At 45.6% G+C, this 6,386-nt stretch overlaps 1 long non-coding RNA gene across 5 annotated transcripts; it reads right to left on the bottom strand.

The window, feature by feature from the left end:
• Positions 1 to 230: 230 nt before the first annotated feature.
• LOC136477333 (uncharacterized) lies at positions 231 to 6,077 on the bottom strand. Of its 5 annotated transcripts, none has more exons than XR_010763986.1 (7): positions 5,765 to 6,077; positions 5,592 to 5,666; positions 5,266 to 5,310; positions 5,052 to 5,192; positions 4,273 to 4,357; positions 2,235 to 3,906; positions 231 to 2,102 (listed from the first exon to the last, which is right to left on the bottom strand). It is a non-coding gene; the product is annotated as an uncharacterized lncRNA (long non-coding RNA). The 5 variants fall into 5 exon arrangements; XR_010763987.1 differs by lacking the exon at positions 231 to 2,102 and having other exon boundaries at positions 2,110 to 3,381; positions 3,492 to 3,906; XR_010763985.1 differs by lacking the exon at positions 231 to 2,102 and having other exon boundaries at positions 2,110 to 3,906.
• Between the last annotated feature and the right edge of the window lie 309 nt (positions 6,078 to 6,386).

Below are 6,386 nucleotides of genomic sequence, written 5' to 3'. Positions count from 1 at the left end.
GGCCATTTAGCTAGTCAGTCAATCAGTCACGATTTCGTCTCCCTCTAGATCCTTTCAGCCGTGTCCACCTCTTAACCGGCGAGCAGGGGCCATGTGCACATATTTTCCGCAGCCGCCGGCTAATTCTACATCATGCGGTGCCCACGCCCGTAGCTGTGTCCTGTCCGATACCATATGTCCGCCGCCTCGCCGGCTGACCTCGCAATTTCGCATCGTCCAGTCGTCTGCCCTGTTCCTAAATGTACTGAGTGAATCTGTGTTGAGAAGTTTGTCCACGACGCAGCTGCACAATGGTATATGTAGACCAAGAGCCGGTGGCGGATATGCATGCCGTGCCGTGCAACAGGACGAGAGCGGCTTGGAGCGCTGCTGCCACGCAGAGACTCCTAAGTCCTAACTCTCGTCGTCGAGCGTGGCCATGTCGATTGTGAATTTGCTGGGTATGGGCTGGACATGGGTAGACCCTGACCCAAACAAGGTCCAGATAAATACTAATTAATACACAGTAAATAATTAAAGAATTGATTTGGGATGTGTGCAGATTTTTAAAACAGGAGTACCGAAGCACTTCTCTTATTTCTTATAAAGGAAACTATAATATTTCAATGTACTTAAAATAATAAGTTAAAATCTTCTATATCTATTCTATATCTATACACACCTAAAAAAGACTCTAAAGTAATCTACCTGGTTATACCAAATTCAGTATACTATCCCATCAGCTTTTCTGCGCACTAAAAGTCCGAAGTCTGCACGCCTCCACACCAGAAGTGATTGGTTCATGGTGTGGAAATGATAAAAAGAAAAGAAAGATAAAAGAAGGATGACTCGATAAGTTACAGCTACCGTTTCCTGGCAACGGCGCTAGAAAGCTTGTTGACACCAGAAGTAGCAAACAGATATACCGTAAGTGTACGGTAGTCAATGTAGCCTTCACCAGGAGTATTCCAGGTATCGTTCGTATTTAGACGGGGAATGTGAAGTGAACTAACTGAGGATTAAGATCATCCTATGATGATATAAAAGAGCCTATAGAACTTGGGTAGAGAGGATCTAGATAGCAATGATACCTGGCAAACATAGTAGTTATAAAGGGTTAGTCACCCACCCGCTTACAGGAAGCGATAGGCGAGACAATAGGGAATGAAAACCTATCCGAAGCGGCTACCATGTTGTATTGAGGCCCTACCTTTTAAGAACTTGTCTTACACACGTGGTGGAATATAAAGGCTAGACAGGGTTGTCACCACCTGCTAGCTACCACAACTATTCGTGCAACAAGCAATCTACACAGGCAAGGTATAGTCTACACACCATGTCTACACTATAGTCACTATTCTAACCTTCTCGAGAGGTTAGAGCACTCTACTAAGTAAAGTGGTGTATAGGTAAGAAGGCTATATAACTACTAGCAGAGACAGAATATCAAATACTATAAAGAACTCGGATGTATCACTTACAAGAACATTGCATCCGCCGAGGTACAACATGGAGAAGACAACATACAGGCTTGGCTCTTCTCCACACTCCCCTCACTCCCTCCCTAATCTCATAGCACTACAGCAGAGCTTCGCTAAAGCTACTAAAGAGTGGGTTACTCTAATATGTCATGAATGAGAGTGAAGTCTAGGGGGTATTTATAGCTAGAGTGAGGAGGTAGTGCCACGTCAGCGATCCATGTGAAATTGACCATGCAACCATTGGATCCACCATCATAGAACCGCCTTAAATCCAAGGGCCAAGGTGATTTGGCATGTGCTAAATGTGTGGGGAAGACGGTGGAGGGCTGGAGCCTCCATGAAGGGATCGGCCGACCTGCCTATGGTAGCTGGGCCCCACCACTTCCTTCTAGAAGGTGTCCCCACATGTCATAGAGTGTTTGCAACTTCAGTCACATTGGATGCTTCGTTGTGGGCCCATGAATCCGTGTGTTCTCCCTTCTAGCCAATAGGAGAAGAGAACCTCAGGATCCAAAGGTGGAGATTGACTCTAGAAGTGTTAGGAGGATCATAGGAGGCTTGAGAGGGGGCAGTGAGTCCATGTTCAGGTTGAGCGACCTGCATATGGAGCCTCCAACCACCCAAAGTCCATGCTTTGTGTACCTACAAGCAAATAATAACATGTACATATGGAATCAAGTTATTTGTACCTAAGTCACTATGTTCTTGCTTGTTAGCTCCCAGAAGGAGTGTTTTGTTGACGATTTTGATGATATAAAAACATGATAAAATTACCGTCAACACAGGGATGACTGGCTAGAGCTGGTTGAAGTCAGGGAAAGGTACTATCTGAACTTCTTCAATAGGGAGTAAAGGAGCCTGAATTTGTTGTTGTTCTCCCTCAGATGCATCAGTACCATCATCCATAGCTAATGCTCCAGAGTCTGACAAAGCAACCTCTTCAATAGCTACCAAAATTTGGTCCATAGGATCATTTATAACTTATTTATGAGTCTATTCCTCAGGCATTGCAAGCCGCTGATGAACAATTTGGACAGCATTGTCAACTTATGCATTGTCAGCTACTGCATTATCTTGATTGGGCCAAATCTCCCAGCCTAGAGCCTGTTGGTTTTGTTGGTTTGGTTCAGGAGCTACAAATGGATTGAAAAGTGGTAGTGGTGGTGGAGGCACTGGAGGCCCATGACCCGGCTGTCCAAAACCAAAGTAAGCAAACTGGTGTGGCTAAAAGTCATCATCATCAGGCCCATGTTGGAAATCTTTATCTTGGGGCAAACCACCAATGAGAGTTGCCTAAAAGATCTCACATTGGACAGTCTAGCTGTCTGAAGTTGGGTCCAAACCTTCATTGAAAGTGAAGAACCAAGGGATGGAATCAAGGCCACTGACTCTAGCCTTGACCAGCACTCTAGACATATTATTAAAATCCTCCTCCTAATTAAGCAATGAGTTTGCCAAACCTAGAGACTGCTTTGTCCACTGAAGCATGAGACCAAAGATCAACATTAAGCCAAATCAAAGACATCCAAACTTCATGTGTCATGACAGTTGTCTTATTGTCCATGCTCTGTCATGAGAGATAAAAGAAATGAACATAAGGAAGAGGGCTATTCTCGATCAACAGGTCCCTCTAATGCAAGTAAGTGAAATGAACATATGCTTGACCAAAAGGACAGGATTGAATGGTTTCATAAGCAATGCCATTCTGATTCCGAAAATCAACCAGAGAGTCACTGATTGTGTTGAAATCAAGTTGATGCTAAGGTAAAGGACTGAAAGTGGCAATTGCTAGATCATTGTTCTGCTTGTGAACCCTGCCAGTCACCACCCGCTTCATCAGAGGCCTATCAGGCACCATAATCCATTGAGCCCCATTTGGTATGAATGGTTGAGGATCAACAAACCAAAAGGCCATAGCATCCTGAAGATTGGAGGGTAAAGGAGCTACAGTAATTGAGGTTTTTTGAACCCAAGCAAGATGAACAGTGGGTGGCGGTGAAGCAATGCCAAGATAAACATGGGTGTACTCACCAAAGGAAGCGAAATAGTAGTCTTGGCGCCGTGAAGCAGTCGACGACGACGGTGATGGCAGATCGTCCTCAAACACCGCCGCCGTGATTTTCCAGGTGCAGCTCCAGGGGACAATGAGAAGCGGACGGGGCGAGAGGACTAGAGAGCGCTTAGAATAATCCGAGAAAGAAGAGAAGTGTATGTTTTTGTAGCCGGTAGAAGGCCCACTGGGCAGTGGTACATGTAGCAGAGGATCACCGGAGAACAGAGCAGCATCACCGGCAGGTGTACTAAGAAGGTGTGACGATCGAGGCGTGAAACAGCAGCCTGCAGAATAATGGCCAGGATTTCCATATGACTGACATGTGGGGCCTTGATGGCGTGGAATGCCTTGATAATGGACCGAGCCATAATTACGCTGATTCAGGTGAACAGGCTGGAAATAGAACACCCATTAAGTAAACAGAAGCAGCAAAGAGTAAGAAGTAATGGATAAATTACTCAAATTGTTGAGATTTGTTTCATGAGATCAATCTATAAAAGCGATGTCATGGTCTTTCATGAGATCAATGTAGGCTTGTGCTTTTTTATTAAAATATGGTGACACATACAGGAGAAGCTTCACATAAACCTATAAGGTAAACAGAACTATAGGAAAATTATAGGCATAAGCAGAGTCACCATGTTGACTAACTGGAAATAGAAGAACCGCGATTGTAAGAACCATCCTAAATCCTTCCAACACATCATAATATTGATAGTTATTACTGTGGTGGGAATTGTCTAAGGAAAAAATGGACACCTGTTTTAGCTCTGCCCAGCCAATCAACAATTGTCAGAATGGCCATGACCATGGGGAAAGTCATCAATGTAAAGTGGATAATGACCTGCAAAATAATAGCAAATGCAATCAATGTGTATCATGTCAAATCAAATCTATGGAGAGAACATCTAGTTTGGTAACATGGAGACGCTTCAGGTTGGTTTGCACGTCGTCTGGCAAAACCAAATTGGCAAACCTGCTCTGCTATTTACTATTAGGCACCGAAACATTGATAATATCAGGAAAATGTGGACATGGTTTTCATAAACATAAACAGAGCATCACGTGATGGCAAAAGGACAATTTAGAAAAGTAATAGGGTGAGGTACAATTAACCTGTTATGAATAACATAAAAGACTCCGAGGGACAGGGCGGATCATTTTTTTGGTAAAAAAATTGATATAGTAGCATCAAACAATGTGTAAATGCGCTATTGTTGACTGTTGCTACAAAAATGCGCTACTGTTGCTACAAAAGGAAACCCAAAGCGTAGATGAGATTACTCCCAAAGAAAATCTAAGTATGCATAAATTTCTTATACATATTACAAAATAGGACCAAATGTTGGCAAAAATCTGCTTGAAGATATGAGATACTGAGCAATGAGGGTCATATGTGGATCATAGCACCTAAATTAGATAACATATTTCACATTTCTGTTATTTGTATTTACTCAGGATATGTATGATTTGGCTTGGTCCGCAACGGTGCAAAAGTCAGAATGGATGCACATATGCCGCCAATGACAAATTCTTACCACAACTCCAGGAAAGGGATGTGTTGAAAGGTGGATGAGGTATTAGTGCAGAATTTCACCAGTTCAGTCCCCCTCTTCAGCATGTGTGGATGCAACCAGGAGGGATGCAAACAGTTCAGAGAGGCCATCAAAATTCACATCCTGTATGAGGCAACAGCATACATCAGTGGCTGGGTGAATGCATTTATCTATCTGGTAAAATCAAAGATGCAACCTGGAGGGATGCAAACAGTTCAGAGAGGCCATCAAGGTTCACATCCTATATCAGGCAACAGTATACATCAGTGGCTGCGTGAATGCACTTATCTGGTAAAAACAAATGCTCTAGATCTTCTGGTTGGAAGCTATTGGTACATAAATTCCTTATAGCTTATCTGGTAAAAACAAATGCTCTAGATCTTCTGGTTGGAAGCTATTGGAAAATAAACTCCTTACAGCCCTTATTAGGAACATAGGTTGGAAACAAAATCGTAGCACACGAAAAATCAAGTTGCACACACCAAATCGAAAGGTATAGAAAACAAAGCAATCGAACTGGACCTCAGACATGGAGGTCTACAACTATAAATCACTGGATGTACAGTGCCGTGGCTTGGGGATGGTCTTGTTGTATGTCTGCATAAATGCAGCTTGGATTAGGCACATCATGAGAGATAGGGAAAGAAAAAGGAACATATAGATAGCGTTTGGTAGAGGATGCCAGAAAACATTACCAATGGAGGGCACAAATCGCGTACAGACGACGGAGGAGAGGGGACCTGATGTAGGGGCGGCGCCTTCCTGACGAGGTCGGCGTGGCCAGGGGCGTCGCGGCGACGGCATCCCTGGGCGGGGCAGGCGCGGGCGCGTCCACCGAAGGGGCTTGCTCGTGCGGGTGCGGCGCGCCGCAGCCGCGGACACCGGTGGGGGTCGGCCGTAGCGCGCCGTGCGGGGAGGCGGTGGCCACCGTTGGTTGGCACAGCTGGGTGGTGCCGTCCCCGCGGACTGCAGCGCGCGGATGTGGCGGGACGCGCTTTGCGCCTCGTGCTGCGGGCTGCGGCTAGGGTTTTTTTGTTGGGCGTGGGCGGGGCCAGGAAAGGATAAGGCCGAGGGCGTGACGGCCGCATGGGGGCGTGGCGGGCATCCATCGCACGGAGGTCGGATCGAAGGGCTGGCGGTGGAGCACTGTATGGCAACAGGGTGGGTTCGGATCGGGTGGAGTGTCTGAGCACCCAAAACCGAAACCCGAACCTAAAACCCGAATCCGCCCCGAAAATCAATTCAGGTGAAAATCCATCCTCGAAACCGAAACCCGCGGATCCCCGAAACCCGACGGATTAACCGAAACCCGAGGAT

This window comes from Miscanthus floridulus, chromosome 8, assembly GCF_019320115.1.
Source record: "Miscanthus floridulus cultivar M001 chromosome 8, ASM1932011v1, whole genome shotgun sequence".
NCBI lineage: Eukaryota > Viridiplantae > Streptophyta > Magnoliopsida > Poales > Poaceae > Miscanthus > Miscanthus floridulus.
The sequence above is the reverse complement of the archived record's forward strand: the minus strand, read 5'-3'. Positions and strand labels throughout refer to the sequence as shown.